This window comes from Triturus cristatus, chromosome 3_1, assembly GCF_964204655.1.
Source record: "Triturus cristatus chromosome 3_1, aTriCri1.1, whole genome shotgun sequence".
NCBI classification, from domain to species: Eukaryota; Metazoa; Chordata; class Amphibia; order Caudata; family Salamandridae; genus Triturus; species Triturus cristatus.
Window position 1 is genome coordinate 821,228,674 of NC_140583.1, and position 18,077 is coordinate 821,246,750.

An 18,077-nucleotide genomic window follows, 5' to 3' on the forward strand; every position below is an offset into this window, starting at 1 on the left:
TTGAGGTGCCTTACACGCAGGACAGGGATTAACAGAATTTCCAATTTCTCTATGAGAGCTTGTTCTACGGCCGGTTTACGGCTGCAGCACAAGCTTCCATAGAGAAATAGGAGGATACGACCGCACCATGTGCTGTCGCTTCGTAATAGCGGTGTCGGTACCTTGGACCAGAGGTCGCTCAGGCCCGAGACCACAACGGTGTCGGGCGGATGCGTAATCAGGCCCTTAGAGTTTGATCCAAAAACGTGACTACAAATATTAAATTAAAACACAAAGATTTAGCATTCTTGTTTTCCAGGCAGTTAATATCTCATGTCACTGTTCCCTTTGTTTTCCTTTTATTTTGTAATTTTTTTCCTCAACCTTCTTGAGCAGGGTGTTGGAGTAGTGGTATTATCATGACCTTGTGTGGGGGATATAGCCTTAATTGTAGATTGCATGAGACTTGGATATATAATCTGTCTCAGGGTAACAGTTGGTGTATTTGCTCCTTGCATTAGACCAAAAGTATCTTGTTTTTGATGTTAAGAGAGCTGTATTTTCATAACGTTCTTGTTTAATACACGTTCAAGTAGAAGGCTAGTCTGTGTTCTAAGTTGGATTTGTTTCCTTTGTTTTTAAGCATCACAAGCCTGTCCATCTTCCGGCGTTATGTTTATCTGAAGTGGACTACTTTATTTTGCTGCCCCTCTTTATCCTGGTTCGCTGTAGGCCATAAACTCTCATTGAGGGGTTTACAAACTGTGGCTCTGGGAGAAAGATGTTGGTCAGCTCTGGCCACTTTTGGCCTACATTTTCCCTGACAACGTGACATCATGAACTACGCCAAATGGCACATGACGTCTGAGATGAGAGACAGCAAGGACTGGTCGGAGCCTCTGACCTGTAGACTGCTCATAAGCTTTTCACCTCTGATTCTGTACCTTTGATAGCCCAGCTGACTGCTCTATTTTCCCTCTCCTAATCGTGCAGGTCTCAATCAGTATCTCATGGTGTCCCTCTGCCCCTGTCTCTCCATCCCGCCCCTTCTCAATCTAGCAAAGGGTGCCCTTCCTTTAACAATTTTAGACATCTATCGGCCCTTCCTTTCCATATCCATCGGTCCTTTTCTTCATCCATTAAACCATCTCCGTCCAACCAACAATCCATCCATCCGTAGACCCACACACCCATGAACTCACCCATCATCCTTCCATCCTTCTCCTCATACATCCATCCTTTGCTCCATCCTTCTTTCCAACCTAATTTTCCTTCATGATAGTTTCATTTGGCCCTCTATCCACCGCTTCATCATAAAAATGACCTTGCAGAGGTATTAAGGAACTACTTTTTAGAGATCAATGTCTCCATCAAAAGTGAGACAAAAGGCATTTTAAAAGTTGTATTTTACACACACTTCACAGTAGTACACCCCTTCTCCCCATCAAGCTGCTAACCTGTGAGGTTCATGGGGCTCCTGTGTGGGGTCCCACTCCTTGTACAACAGTCTTTTACTACCAATCTGTGCATTCGGACCAAAGACACCTTTTATATTGCACAGTCACATGCTGCTGAGCTCTCACACCGTTTCTCCATTCACCCCTCCCCCTACTTCTCACTCACAAACATGCATGCCTTATTGCAAAAGATGCTGCCCCCACCATACACATGGAAGCCTATAGGTGCAGTTGCTAACTAACTTTTTGGGTGATCCACCCACCACCAAATTAACGCAGGGCTTTAAGTGGGCCGGGTCCTGCCAGTGCTAGGCACCAGCAGTTCTAAAAAGCAGGTGCAGAGACGGGTCCCTGAGGGGCTCTCCATTTTTGCCCTCACCCTTAGGGTGGAAAAAAAATCTTAACTCTGCAGCAGTACCACCTTTCGCTGCTATTCAACTTCAAAGAGACCAGTTACAGTTCTTTCAGTCTCATCATTTCAGACCTGAAGCATTTTCAATATTATTTACAATGAGGCCATAGTTGTTTCTCATTTATCTTGTGCAACTAACAACCATTGACAAAGCCAATAGTCCTGGCTTGTGGTAGGTATAATGTTACTTGCTGTATTATATATCTAAATGCATTGATAGAAAAGGCAAAATACCAGTCAGGAGGCACACTATGCTAAGCACAGGTTTTTAGCTTAGGTGTTTTTAAGTCACAACCTTAATTATATAGGTCACGCCCCTTTGAGAGACCCCCCAGTTTTTTCATCCCACTTAAAGCCCTGAATTAATGTATCTATGCACTATTACTGTGGTGAAACCTAGAAGAAGAATGCAAGACCCAGTACGTAGTATTTATATAGCTATCCAATCCCTGGTGGCATTGCACCCAGGATAATGTGCGGTATGGCTAAACACTTATTAGGTCCCAAAGGCGAGACCTATTGGCTATACCAATGCTTGTTTAGGCGAAGGGTTTGATCTGGGGACCAAAGTGGTGCGTTTGGAGCATCAACAAATTGAGTGAAAGGAAGTTTCGGGCGGCGGGAGAGTTACGGGCTGAAAGGAAGCGTCGCCGTGCTTTTTTTGGGCCATGGCTGCCCCATAGTAACCTGTGACAGTGCTGCACGCGCTCTTCAATTCCCCGGCCGTGCCCCCGCGACGGACCTCCCCACTGGCCCCTCACCCACGTATGAGATACAGAGCAGTGTCCGAGGCAAAGACCGCATGGGCGAGGCCGCAGCTGTCCCCATCTGGAGCCCATCACCAGACCCTGGTGCCCGCTGCTCATAAAACTGAGTGCTTGTTACAAGCAGGATTGCCTCTGTCATGATAAAATAGGCAGAGAAAATGCATTTGAAAGGGGGATTAATCTGGAAAGAATGTTGTTCTTCATTGTAATAACAAAGGCTGCAGACTCCAGGGAGCAGCGGGCGGCGGCCATTGATTGGTCACGTTCCTCTTTTCACAGGGGCAGAGAGGCAGAAGAGATGAAAGGGAAGTGGCTAGAGTGCACGGCTCTCATGTATTCTTTTTTTGCGCCATTTTTAGTAACATAAAGACGGGTCGACCATCCAGAAAATTCTTCCAATCGAATGTTTGATTGAAGATTGAACAAGGCCCTCTTTAGAGTTCTTGAAGGCTCATATAACAATGAGAGAGAATGCCGCTGCCCGCGTCCCAAGCAGTGGGACATCAGCAGGGCAGCATGTTAGTGGCCGCCCGTCGGAGCCTTCCCCTTTGCTGCCTCGCGCGCGAGGCTACGCCCACTAAGGTATTACTCCCTTTAGTTGGAGCGGGAGGCGGGCCTTTGGGGGGCGGGGGGCGCGGCTTGCCCCCCCTACTTAGGAGGCCCCCTCGCCCAGTTCCTCCTCTGTTTCCTGCCGCTCCAGCCTGGACACGCGATTTCTGGTTGCCGATCGTGGTCGTGTCCGTCTTCGTCCTGGCAGCGTCGTGTTGATTGGGAGCTGCGAGATCGGCCTCTGCCTCCGTCCCCTCACCCCGACTCGGTCGTGTCCTGTCCTCGGAGCTGCCCGCTTAGGTGGTGAGTGATCGGGAGGGCCTGGCAGTGGCCCCCCCCCTCCTGTCTGTGTCAGCACAACTCGTGCTGGGTCAAGGGGCACTGAAGCGTATGGGCGGTGTGTCCCGCAGCTCCGGGGGTGAGGGGGGGCATTTTCGCATTTCCCACTTGTCCGGGAATTGCTCTTTCGACCCTGGGTGGGGGGAGTCCAGCAGTCCGAGTCTCGGCCGGTGCCCCCCTTTTTTGGTGGTGTCCTTGTGGGTCGAGGCAGCGGTGCCCGCACTCTTGTGCGGTCTCACCGATCTGTCGTTTGCGGCTCGATTCGCGTGTTGGCTGGGGCTGGCGTCGCGGGTTGCATGCGGTGAGTCTGCCCCCCCCCGCCATTGGTTGCCATGTTCTGGCGGAAGACTTCCGGATCCGATGCGGCAATGAGTGGCGTCTGAGTCAGACGAGCATCGGTTACAGATCCCGATCGTGGAATTTTGAGGCACCGACATGCTTAGTTGGCGCGGTTATTGGACTATCGGATAGCTCAGTGGGTTGGGAGCCCACCCAGCAGAGATTTGCGCGCTACCTGCTGGCAGCGGTTTCCACTCCCAGCAAGTGCCCCCTCTTTTCAACCTCTCGAGGTAAATTGGGTGAACGTTAATACATTCGGTGGTGGTGTGTGTGTGTTATTTTGGTACCAGAGGACAGTTGGGTTGCAGTGCGCGCTCTAGACTAGAGGTGATGCTCGTTGTTTCGTCACATTGTTGTTGATGCTTGGATCACAGGTCACAGGACATGACCTTGCTTGTGCAGGAGAGGGGAAGAGGAGGAGTTGTTTTTCGCGCCGGTTCCTCCTCGCTGCCCTGCACACGGGGTTTCTTCACGCCGTGCCTTTTGTTTGCGGTTGGTGTGGTTCTGTGGGCAGCAGACTGTGTTGGTCGGTTTTATTGATGGCGGCGGGGGGTGTTTCGCGGGCGGCGGGAACTGCACGGTTTGATCGCAAGCGAAGTTAGATATATTCCGCTGATGTGTCCGTTGAATGTTTGGTTCTTGAATGCACCAGCGATCGCTACAGTGAGTGCAATAAATATGATGGTGTACTCTGTTGTTTGCAGACTGAGACCACTGGCCACGTTCATTTGGACCGTTCGCTACCTTGTTTGCCGAAGTCTGTTGGTGGCCTTGCGGTTTTTCGAGGATGTTCAGTTTCTTTTGTGGTATTTGGGGGAGATATACTCCTAGCGGCTCTTGTGGGTTCGCTGAGGTCGGCAAGGATGTTTTGGTTGTTCCGAGTGCTGCTCTACTCTCGACCGGGTCGGGCCTGCATGGCTGATTGCATGTCGATGATTGTACGCATTTGCGCGTATTCTATTTTCGGAATGGTCTACTTCTATTGTGTTCCATGCTTGCATGGTGAGGTTTGGCGAACCAGCCAGCGTTTGCAGTGGTGCACAGACGTTTATTGAAGTTGAATATATAAAACTGCGCTGGGCGTCATGTGAGTCGGGGCGAGTCACTTAATCTCCCCGTGCCTGGGTGTGATCGGTGCTCGGGTGGAGCGCTCTAGTGCCCGCGCTGGATGCCCACTGCAGGCGGGGGGTTCGGGTCGCGACCGGGTGGCGTCGTGCATCCCTGGGCACACCCGCGATCGTGCAGCGCACCCCCTCCTGCGTCCTCGCTCCTACGAACTGTAGCGTCCTCCCCCCCTGCCACATTCACCAGAGTTAGAACGGTGGCCCCACGGTGCGCGAGAGGTGGCAGTCACTGGGCACCGTGATGTATATGTGGCTTGATTGACCAGGATAACCAACGGAGGGAAGCGGTCTCGTGGGTCGAGACCGTGCTGTATAAGTGCGCAGAACATTTGTGGTCTGGCTGATCCCGCGCTGGAGCCTTCAGACGCACGGACATGCCACCCTGAATGCACCTGATCTCGTCCGATCTTTGAAGCTAAGCAGGGCGGGCCTGGTCAGCTCTTGGATGGGAGACCGCCTGGGAATACCAGGTGTGGTGGGCATTTCCAATACCTGCGATTCGAGTCGCGATATATCAGTATGCAGCATTATATTTAAAAGCCAAGTTCGCATATTTAGTTTACCATGCTGACCTGCTGCCTGCACGCATTGTCTTTGCCGTGATAGCAGACGTTTTAGTTTTATCGTTGGATTCAGACCGTCGGGGATCTAAGGTTGCACCATCTGTAAGTGTAATGTTTTGGGCTTATGTTGCTTACCTTTACTTGAGCTGGGGGCATGTTCAGTGTATCTCAATCTATTCTTGCAGTTCCCGGGGCCAGGGCAGCAATTCTGCAACTCTAACAGCCCTTTTGCTTTGTGCCCAAACCAGCCCTGCTTTTATGTACTGGGTTACACCCAGGCACTTCTGTTTCTGGGGATGGGGTATGTGTGGGCACCTAAACCACACTAAATTGTGGTACATCTTGGGGCATGCTAAAATGCACCCAGACGTTAATTACTTTTGCTGGCGTTGGGCCTTTACACTTCAGTCCGAACCATTCTTGCATTGACATATTATGGGGCATATTTCTTGCACCCTAAGGTTGTTTGGTATTGAGATTTGTTTCTTGCTTAAATCGGCGCACTGGTTTGTGTGCAGTCATTTAGATGTCCGTAACAAGAGATTGCCAGAGGAATTCATGCCTTCATGGGCACTGGTCACCAGTCCGCATGTAGGAGAGTAGGTTCTGCACTTATGTATACACTGGTTCTGGCCATAGTCTGATCAGGGCCCCAGTCTCTCGGTTCTCTCCAAACGACTTGGTGGGCATATTAGATGCACTAATGATTTGCTCGCCGCTCCCGCAGCCTGCCCCTTAAGGACAACAGCCTCGGTAGGAGGCTGTAGTTTTATTTCTGTCTTTATCTTGCAGGAATCAGCATGGAGCCATGGGCGGATCGGTGTTCGTAAAGAGGTCTTGGAAGACGGTGTCCTCGCGTAGAAGGCTGTGATCGGCACGGCAAGAGAGGCGCTAGTAATGCGCAATGGAACGGTATCCAGTCTCGAAATGGACGCCTGCGCCTGCTATGTGTGTTTTTCGGCGGATTACATTCGGAGGCTCCGCTGGTGGGCAGCTTGATCCACATTGGGTCTGCGTTCGTCCCAACGGCCTACTGGGGGCATCAGCGCGTTACTTGCGGGAAGCTTCGTTCACTGGCTGCACCCGATAGCAAGCGGAGTGTAAGTATTCCCGCCGCAGTGTGGGGAAGATGCTGCATGTATTTGTTGGGCATTGTATTGCAGCGGGGCGCAGGGACGGCAGATAGTTATTTTAGTACATGGGCATGTTACCTTTGGTCTGCTTTAGTTGTGGTAGCGGTCGGTGGGCGGATTGCTGACCTTGTTTTCCGTTTTTTCAGACAGCGTCACGATTTATTTTCCATTTTCTTTTATACTATTCTAGATGACCCGCTCACTAGCGCTGAGTTTCTTTCACTACCATTCATCATGGTTTGCGGCCTTGGGTTTGGAATCCGATGTTTCATATACAGACCTTCATCCTTCAGCTTTTGACGCTAGGGATGCCACTGAACGGATGTGTTTGAGTGACTAGGTGGTGATGTGCAGCGCCTGCATCCAGCGGCCCCCGGTGGGGCCAAGGCATGTTCTTTGGCGTCTAGGTACACAGGCGGGCAGAGATGCTGACGAGGCCTGAAGGGGGCGGTGTGTGCTTTACTATTGCCTGCCTCCCAATGCATATGCGTACTAACAGCACGGCTGCTTTTAGCAAAAAGCTAAACTCACGCAGACACCATCATGCAACCCTCAATACATAATTAAGTCCTGTTAAAGGACTACGTTATTGCTTGCTTACTGCGTTTTGGAAAGTGGCGCTTTTGTACACAGGATGTGGAGGGATATGCAGGCTTTGTTTGTTTTCAGTTCTCATGAGCCTTCGATAGCTCAGTGGATAGAGCGGAGGACTGTAGTGGGGGAGCTGACACCCTTAAAAAAAACAGAACCGAAGTCGGTGTAGAGCACCCACCACTATATGTGGGGGGCATGATAAAAATGCAAGTCATGTAGCTACCAATTTTGCATCATGAGAACGTAAAACATTTCTAGTAAATGTGTTGTGGCTAGAAGTTGGGAACATAAAGTCGTTTCCGGAAATGTCATAGCAGTCCGTTAATTACAGTTGTAGTCACCTGCCGCATAATTTGGACGATCAGAAAGAAATGGACTGTTGATGAACTTTCTGCCCTTTGTAAGGAGCGGTGTAGTTGGGAAATAGTATTAATGTATTATGTGCACCTCGTGAATAGTCAAGTTGCCATAAGGAATGCTAAGGTATTGAGTGCAGCTTGTCATACAGCTCATCTAGGTACATTGAAATGTTAGTGTATCGCTTGGGGGGGGGTTGGATCCCAGATACGTATAGACGCCTGCATTGCTGAAGAGAGGATTTCCACGTGGGGGTTACCGCGTAGGAAAAAAGAGGATTTCACCTGGTTTGTCACAAGAATTTTTCTCTAGGGTTCATGGTTCCTCAAGTAGTTAGACTGGCTCTATGCTAAGCGCTCCCACTTTCAATACTGATTTCATTTGTGCAACGTGTACAGCAAAGGGTGCCAGAAGTGTGCTAAATTGTAGAGTCGGGCCTGGTGGTCTAGGGGATTATAATGGCCTGGGTTTGACCTCATGGCCACTGTTCTGATCCCTAGGGGTCTTTCCAGCCTGGTATCATTCGGAGATGGATAAAATGAGTTCCATTGAGTTGGAGAGCGGTAACCATCTGTTATTCCGCACCAAGAGTACTTGGCCCCCCCCCTTTTTGCTAATACATGTTACAATTTATTGGTAATAACTGTGCGTGAAAGGTACATATTACACAGGCAAACATTTTTATGGTTGATCAAGGTTTTGATCAAACAGCAGCCATCAGCACACTGAGCCGGGCACCAAAGCCAAGGGTTAGGCCTGCAGGAGTATCAGCTGAAGGCAACATATAGAAACAGGTCCAGATATAACTCACACGTACCTTCACCCTGCTTATTGTGCTGTAGCTCTTGGGAACACAATTTCAAGCCAGGAAGGCACCTAATATGGCCAATTGAAAATCTTAATAGGATTGCAGGTCCATAAGCGCCTATTTCACCAATGCCTTGTGACCCAAGCCATATTTTCCAGCCTGAGAAACAGATTTAGGTGTTGCTCCTCTCGCTCAGCCTTTCATTGGAGCCAGGGAGGAACGAAATCATAACTGGGGCTCACAACAAATTATTTTATAGCAATGAGTAGTTTCCTTTTCAAGCCATGATGTCGGTGCCACGACTTACCTACAACACTGCAACACCGGTGTAACACGGACTGTAGGCAAAGATATTAGCTCCTTTCAGCAGCAATAGAGTCCAAGCTAGCTGCTATTCAACAAGCAAGGAATGGGATACGCTGTCCCAGTGGAGAGTAAGAAAAGAGTGGGAGAACAGCGGGACTAGTATAAGACTCCAGCGTCCAATTTAAGGTAACTTAATTTGCAAGTAGAGAGGCCAAAACCGGGAGATGTTGCTAAGATATGGGCCGGTTTGTAGTAAACAATAGACTAATACGATGTGAAAGGAAGCAAATTTAGGTAACAGTGATGTCAGCTTGTGTTTATATATGTAGGAGAAGTGGTTAACTCACACGTTACCTTCACCCTGCTTATGGTGCTGTAGCTGTTGGGAACATAGTTGGCCGATTAAAAACTCTTAAGGGGATGGCAGGTCCATAAGCGCCTATTTCACCAATGCCTGGCACCGATGCCATATTTCCAGCCCGAAAATCAGATTTAGGTGTTACCCTTCTCGCCCAGCCTTTCCTTGGAGCCAGGGAGGGGGGGAAACGTTCACAAATTTGGGTCCTCGAGCTGAGCGTTGTACCTTCGGCAGCTCAGTCAGCTATATCGGCTTTATCCGGAGTCATGATAGAAGAATACGTCCATTTAGCAGTTACATAAAAATCTTCTGTCCTGCTAAAGATATCATGCAATCCCCCGCAGCAGCAGCTGCTTTTCAGGTACCATGACGCTATCTATACATCACCTTTGTAGACAAAGCGGAAATCAACACCTTAGTGCTAGGAGATGAAGGGAAGCGATGGATTGACGAATTCAGCTATGGTTTAGTTCTGACTCCATATGTAGGTGCTAGATCTTCCCATAATTACGATAGGAAGATCTGCAGTGGCATCGCTTATAAGGCTAGTAACTCCAGTCACGCCTAAGCTGAGCGGCATTGGGGCCAAGAGTCATTCGTGGTTAGTCTGCCCTGGGCTTCTGAGTAATGTTGCAACTTAATGCCGTATATTTACGGTTACAGAACAGGACCCATTATTTAGCCCGCTAAAAGCTGGCTCGCAGGGGCGGGCACCTATAAACAGCGAAGGGAGGAAGGGGGGCTCTGGCAGCGACGGTAGCCTCCCCAGAGCTGTGGTGGAGTTACAGGGCGATCTGGATGCAGACGGGTACAGTAAGGGTACCTCTGCGACAGGCGGTACAGTAAGGGTGCCCCTGTCCGGCACAGTAAGGGTGCCCGAGCCAAGGTCCAGGAGCCGAAGGGGGTTCTGGGAAGACCGCGACGGCGCCCCGTTAGTCCTTCGGGCGGTTGGGGGGCCTGACCAACCGGGGGTGTGCCACAACACGCTCCGCCCCTGTCGAAAGGGGCGGGAGTAGGAGACAGATCACGTGACCCAGTGGATGATCTGTAAATAATTATGTGCCACACTGCCGGGCATCGACCCACCGTGTGTGCTGGCTCACCAGGCGGGCGGAGCAGCAAGGGGCTGCCTGCCCTGGATCGCCCGTAAGATAACCCAATTTTATTATCATACTATGTTGTATGAAATAAACCTGCAGCAGTTCTTCACCCACAAATAAAGTGTCAGTGTAATCATTGGGTGACGTCTGTGTATGCGTGTTGACTGAAGCGGATGACGGTGTGGTCACTATGAGCAGGGAAGGCCTGGAGGGGCATAGAGTGGGTGAGGACAGACGTTGGGTGGAGAGGATGAGGCCTAACGGCCAGAGCTGCCGACTTTGAAGCTGGGGAACCAGGTTCGAGTCTCGTGTGGGCTCAACATCCTGTGATTCTAGGCAAATCGCTTAATCTCCCCGTGCCTACAGAAAAATGAATGCGCTCTTGTGTAACGCAACTGGTGCTCATGTAAAGCGCTCCAACACCTTTGGGTCAAGTTCGCGTTTTATGAAACTGCAAAAAAAAAAAAACCGAGAGGGTCCTTTGGGTGATGAGGCCGTAATGGGATTTTGGGACCACAACATGGGTATGCAGCAGTGCTTGAAATGGATAAATAGAAGTACTGGTACTCTGTACTAGAGTACCGTCTTGTCACTGAGAAGTGCCGGTACTCTCCAATTAAAAGTATTACATTTCTCTTGAGAAGTGCCGGTACTCTCCTCTCAAAATAAAAAAGTGCCGGTACTCTGTACCCGACAGTACAGGACCATGTAAAGCACTGGATGTTTGGGGCAGAATAGGCTAGATTATAAAGGGGTTGAGGTGACACAGCATAGTTCTCAAACAATTAGCCTCCCAGAGAATGTTTTTGGAGGGTTAACCTCTTATCATCAGTAAAGGAGGCCTTGTCTTTTTGTAGGGCAAGATTGATTAGAAGGGTGGATGATGCCACCGAAGTCACTGGGAGGTGCTAGTCTTATTTGGAGGGTGAAGATGAGTCCAATGAGGGAGACGTCATCCAAATGAGACCTTAGAGAAGGTATGAGAGTTAGTGGGAATGTGTAAAGTAAACAAGATGACCTACGGTATATGAGTGGAGTAAAATAGGATGAGGGGATAGAGTGAGTGTCTGGTCTTAGAATGAGTGGAGAGAGAGAAAGAGTTACCAAGAGAGACATAGGTAAAAAGAGTGAGATAGAGAGCTGCAAGAAAGAATAAAAACTTTTATTCCTATGTTAAAATAGCCATACATATTACCATTCTATAAATCATTGCATCCATATCAACGCTAAATTCAAATATTGATTCAATTAAATTCAATAAATCTTTATTTGGATATAAAATATCCATAAAAGCACAAATCAAAATACCAGCCGAAATACCTTCATTAAAAACATTACACAGTATAAAAACAATAAACATGGACTTGTAATATGTGGCATGGTCAGCAATATAAATACACATATTATAGAAGAAACTTAATATGTAAAGCATACACTTCTTCAAGACTTATAGCGTAATTTTCCATAACAGGTAGCAGCATAATTTAATAAAGTGCAGTTAGGCAGTTGACAAATAGCAACTTAAATAATATGGGGACAGTCAAATATAAACAAATAGCAGCATGGTATATTAAAGAGCAATCAAATCTAAACAAATAGCAGCATAAAGTGCAGTCAAATATAAACTATATAATAAAAACCATGATATACAAGGCAACAGTTTCTACAGAGCACCGCCCAAACATATAAGCTTATGATTCGAAACAAATAGCAGCTAGATGTAATAAAATTAGATCAAATGTGTTTCTAAGGTACTCATTGAAGCGCGTGAACAAACTGCCGCCTTCAAAAAAGAACTTACACTAAAAATCAAATTTGCCCTCTTAAGATTAAGAATTTCCATATGGGCTATTCTGTAGTCAATAATGGCAATTGCCTTGAGAAAGAAATCAAAAATTGTTTAGTATATTTTTGATAAAAGTTACAAAAGAATAAAAAATGTAACATTGATTGATTGCTCTGATTGCCACAGGGACTGGGCGTTTGTTCAAGGTTGATGTTGAAGCCTATAGGAAAGCACAGTAGATATTTTAAGGTGCCCTCCCGAAGGCGGAAGAGCAAACTTCTCTACCAGTGACTAAGGTTCTTTAAGAGATAGCTAGATGGCAAATGTGATGGGGGGCAATTAACGGGCGCCAAAGACATATACCTTGTAACTGACGACTTCAGGAGCTCCGTTGCATGTCTTGAGTCGCTGTATTGATCATATAGGGCATCCTGGAGGATCTTCTAAGTTATGCCCTCTATATTACTTGGATTTAAGAAAATATGATCAAAATTCACGCTTATCAGACTGTTTCTAACAGCGGCAAGCCCCTCCCTTATCACATTTGAGGCAGTCTGCTATGATTTCTCTAGTCAGCGTCACTGCCGGATTTTGCCAATCCTTTAGCCAAAATATAGCCGGGCGAGACCTGATATAGTCTTCAATATAAAACAGTTGTAATTTCTTGCGACAAATAAAATTTGAAGAAAAAATAGGGGCCCCCAGGAGTTTTCGACAAAATCTATTTTCTTCTCCCTGAATGCTGCTACATTTTGTGAAACCCCAAACTTCAGCACCATATGTTGCCATAGGTATGCACTGTGTTTTGTAGATTTTAATTATAGATAGCACTACCTCAGTTATTTTTGGTTGCGGAAGACACAAAGTTGAGTTAATGGCCTTTAAGAATTTACTCCTGCTGTGCGCCAAATGGGCTGCCCAGGAACCATTATCTGAGAATATTAGTCCCAAGTATGGAAAAGTGTGAGTGCATAGGAGGAGTTCCGATCCTGAGGTGATTGAGGTAATAAAGTGCTTGTTGGGGCCACAACTCATTATAAATGATTTCTTCAAATTAGTGCAAAGATCCAGGCCAGCCATAAAATCAACAAAACCCCTGACTAAAGTGCGTAATGCATTTGGGGTGCGGCCCATTAGGACCGTATCATCCGCGTATAGTAAGATAGGGAGTGTATTACCATTAATTTTCAGTACATCATTGGTAATTTCCGACAGAACATTGTGTAAATCATTGATGTATAAAATAAAGAAGAGTGGGGCCAGTACGCACCCCTGCCTGACCCCTCTACCAATATTGATTTTTCTTGAAACCTTCCCATCCTTACCGATCCTCACCTGTGCTTTCAAGTCCCTATGCACATAAGCTAAAAAGTGAACTAAAACCTCATCCAATCCATACTTTAAAAGGACCGACCATAGACGTGACCTGTTTACAAAATCGAAGGCTGAGGAGAGGTCCATGAAAGCCAAGTAAATGGGAGATTGCCGAGCTATGGTATAGTTACCAACAATCAGGATGAGATTATTATTATTATTTTTTTTTTTTTTTTTGTTGAAACCGTTTATTGCAATCTCAAATATATACAAGTATGGGCCTACAACCTTCCGGCCGGCCGCTAGAGTGACAGGAGCACCTGACAAACTTACAAAAGGGCACTTGGCGTTACAGAGAAGCAAATCAGGAGACATCAACGACGTAAGCCACATGACTCTAAGCCCACAATACGGTTTCATTTTATACACACGCAACAACATAAAAAAAAAAAACACACACCCGCAAGGCAACCCGCAATCGAAGGTAACCACACGTGCTCCTCGAATAAGGGACCCCGACCATCCGCAGGAAGCTGAAGAGGGGGAAGGGAAACAAGTCCAGGACTGGGGGAACTCTGTGCCCGGGGCTGGGGGAGGGGGTCAACTAGGGGGACGGAGCCGGTGAGGCAGCAGGCAGCAGTGGTGGTTCGCAAATACCCCCGCGGTAGGCGTTCCAGGGGCCCCATATTTTCACCCACGCCCCAGGCTTGCCCCTCGCCACATACACCACCTTTTCTCGGAACATGCACCAATCCATATGTTCTTTCCAGGCCGACACCGCCGGGGGCCGCTGGGATCCCCACAGTTGAGCTATGTCACGCTTAGCTATCATATATCCCAGAGTCACCCATCGCGTCTGCGGAACCGAGTAATCAGTTGGTTCCCACACATTCAGCAAGCATCTCCTCGCTTCAGGCAACAGTGCGACATGCGTAACCAGACGCAGGACCTCATGCACACCACGCCAGAATCGCTCCACCTTCGGGCATTCCCACAAAATATGCAAAAAAGTCGCCAAAGCACCACACCCACGCTTACACAACCCATCCTCAGCATAACCCATACGCAGAAGCCTTGGCCCCGTCATGTAAACCCGGTGGAGTATCTTAAGCTGGACGAAGCGAAGGCGAGCCGGTATGGCCACCTCCTTCGGAGAGGCCACCGCGGAAATCCAGTCTTCGTCGTCCAACTCCAGCCCGTCGGCAACCCAAGCCTCACGGAGGCCGGTCAGCAGGCCCGAGCGGTCATTAATCAATTTTTTGTAAATGAGGGAGATCGTGCTATCCGGAACGTGGCCATCCAGCACTCTATCCTCCAGGGGGGAAGACTCCGGGATGGAGGCGGCGTCTGGGAAGACGGAGCCCAGCGCATGACGGACCTGCAAGTACCGAAAGTATTCACTGCCCTGCAGCTGAAACTCCGTCTGCAGCGTCTCGAATGTTTTAAATACCCCTCTCGTCCAGAGGTCCCCCACTTTACTGATGCCAATCGTGTCCCACTTCTCGAAGCCCTTCGAGGTCCACAGGGAGCCCAACCGCTGAGGCGCATACAACGGCGACGCCCGGGTCAAGCGGTCCTTCCACCCCATAGCTGCATTGGCCGCGTGCCACACCCGCACCATGACACGCGTGGGCCCCGTCAAGCGGGGATCCAGCGCGCCAGAGTAGAGTGCTCGATTGTAGTCGCCACCGGGCAGGAGCATCTTGTCCATTTCAAATGCCGGGTTCAAGGTGGGCCCATAGAGGCCGTGATTAATTGCAGCTAGCTGGGAGGCCCAGTAATACCGCTTAATGTCCGGGAGGGCAATCCCCCCGTCATACCACGGGAGCGTCAACTTTGCCAGGGCTATACGCGGCCTCCCGTCCCAGAGCAGGCGGCGCTGTAGACTCTCCACCTCACGGAAGTAGCGCGCCGGGACTAGGTCCATAGTGTTCTGGAGAGCGTACAGGAAGCGCGGCAACGACATCATCTTAAACAATGCCGCCCGGCCGAGCGGCGAAAGCGGCAGGTGCCGCCAGCGCGCGACGTCCTCCTTCAAGCGCTGGAGGGGGGGAAGCAAGTTTCGCTCGTAGCGGGCCGCCGGGTCCAGCGTGATATAGACACCCAGGTACCGAAACCCCTGCGAGGCAATCTGGATCGGACATCCCCGCGGGAGGACGGGAGCCTCCCCAGAAAGCACATAGACACATGATTTAGCCCAGTTGATGACAAGGCCTGAGTTACGGCCAAAGGAGCGCAGGACATCAACCAGGACAATCAGTGATTTGCGCGGGGAGGCTAGGTACAAAAGGATATCGTCAGCGTAGAGGGACACGCGGTCCTCATACTCGGGGGTCCAACGGAGACCACGGATGGAAGGGTGCCACCGCAGCCACTCCGCCAGGGGTTCCAAGGCCAATGCAAACAGGAGCGGCGACAAGGGGCAACCCTGTCGCGTGCCCCGTCCCAGCGCGAACGGGGCCGAGACTCGCCCATTCACTACCACCTGCGCTAACGGGCCCGAGTACAACAATTTGACCCAGCTGATGAATCCCGGTCCAAAACCAAATTTCGCCAGCATCGCCCAAATGTATGGCCATTCGAGCGTGTCAAACGCCATGGTGGCGTCTAAGGACGCCAAGATGGCCGGCTCCCGCACAAACGGAACACGCGCGAGCACCCCGTGCAAGCGCCGCAGATTGAGGGCCGTGTTGCGATGGGGGATAAAGCCAGACTGGTCCTGGTGGACCAAATCGCCCACCACGCCGACCAGCCGGTTGGCAAGCACCTTGGCAAGGATTTTGGGCTCCGCATTCAAGAGCGAGATAGGCCGATAGGAGGTAACCCGGTCTCGGGGTTTCCCCTCCTTGTGGATCACCACGATTGTAGCCAGACGTTGGTCCAGCGGGAGGGAGCCCCGCGAGTGGGCCGCAAGGAACATCGCGCGTAGGTGGGGTGCCAGTACGTCCGGTCGCAGCTTATACAACTCGATAGGGATGCCGTTCGGGCCCATGGCCTTGCCAGATGCAACCGAGCGTATAGCGAGGGCAATTTCGTCCGAGGTAGGAGCAGCATCCAACGACTCCCTGTCCTCCACCGAAAGGGAGGGCAGCGCGATATCTCGAAGCAGGGCATGAGAATCCGCCTCCGAGCAGGGAGAGACCGGGGAATACACCTCGCGGAAATAATCCGCGAAGCAAGAGACAATGTCTTCTGGCTCGGTGACACGTACACCATCCATCCTCTCGATCAGCGGAACCACACGACTCGCTCTCTCCTTTTTATCCAACCACGCAATCAATTTACCAGCCTTATCACCCACATCATACAGTCGCCCCTGTTGCTCTCTACTGAGGCCCCTGGCTGCCTCCGTGACGAGGGCCCTATAGGCCGCTTGCCTAAGGTGTAGAACATGCAGTGCAGCATCCGTCACCCCACTCCCCAAATCACCCTCTAGTTCAGTAATTTCGGCCTCCACTCGGGTCACCTCCTCCTGCTCGCGCCTCCGGGCATGGGATATGAAGGAGAGGGCCTCCCCCCTAATAACTGTCTTGAAGGCCTCCCAAAGGGAGATAGCCGAAGGGACAGACCCCACATTCTCCTCGAAATACCGCTGCAAGGATTTAATCAGGTCAGCGCGAATAGTGGGGTCGCGCAGATACCAGGCATTGATTGGGGCTACCCTGCCCTCCCCCCTCGGGAGGACACCAAAGTGCAACAGGAGCGGGGAGTGATCTGAAATACCCCGCGCCAGATGGCGCACCTCTCCCACCCTCCCAGCATAGGCCGCAGGGACAAGGATATGATCAAGCCGCGAGAGGCTACCATGGGCACCCGAATGGAAGGTGTATTGCAGCTGTGTGGGATGTTTTAAGCGCCAGCAGTCCACCAATCCCAATGTATCTAAAAGGCCGGACAGCCACGCCTGCGCCCGGGGGAGGTCCCTAGGGGGGTGACGATCCATAGTCCCAGAAACCACCGCATTGAAATCCCCCCCAACCACCAGAAGCCCCCCCGGAAGGTCAAGGAGGAGGCGCCCCAGGTCCGCAAAAGTGGTAGACTGTAGCCCCGGTGGGACATACACTGAAACAAAGACAACCACTTTGCCCTCCATTCTCCCCACCAAGGCAATATAGCGCCCCCTCTCATCATGGCGCACCTCATCTATTTCCAGCGGGAGCGAGTTCTTCACCATGATGCCCACCCCCCGCGAGCCCGACGTGAAGCCCGAGTGGGCCACCAAGCGATAGCCACGCCGATTCATGGCACAAAAGGAATTACCAATAAGGTGTGTCTCCTGCAGAAAGACCACATCTGGCGAAATTCGTTTCAGATACTGCAGGACCACACCTCGCTTAATCCTATCCCCCAGTCCATTAACGTTCCAAGACAACAAAGTCAGGTCCCTACCCCCCATCGCATACAGAAGCCATCACTCGTCCCCCCGAGAGCACCTCAAAAACACCAATACAGTAAAGGGTTTGCCTTGCGGTAAAAACGAACAACACCCCACCCCAACCCACCCGTCCCAACAGAACTCCCCCCTCCCTGCACCCCTGCATGAGCCCGAACAGCCCCCCCAAAGTGCAGTGTGCCTGTCGCCCCATAGATGAAAACACTAACTAGTCCCCCAGAGGAGGAGGGAAAGCCCCCAAGAGACCCCGTACGACCTCCACGGGAGGGGAACTTACACAATCAGTCAATGATGACAATAATGTTGTCCAGAGCAAGGCCTACTATTAGTCCCTCAGTCCTGATCCGGCAAGCCCTCCCCACCAACCGCGCCCCCCCCACCCCCCCGGCCCCGGTCCCC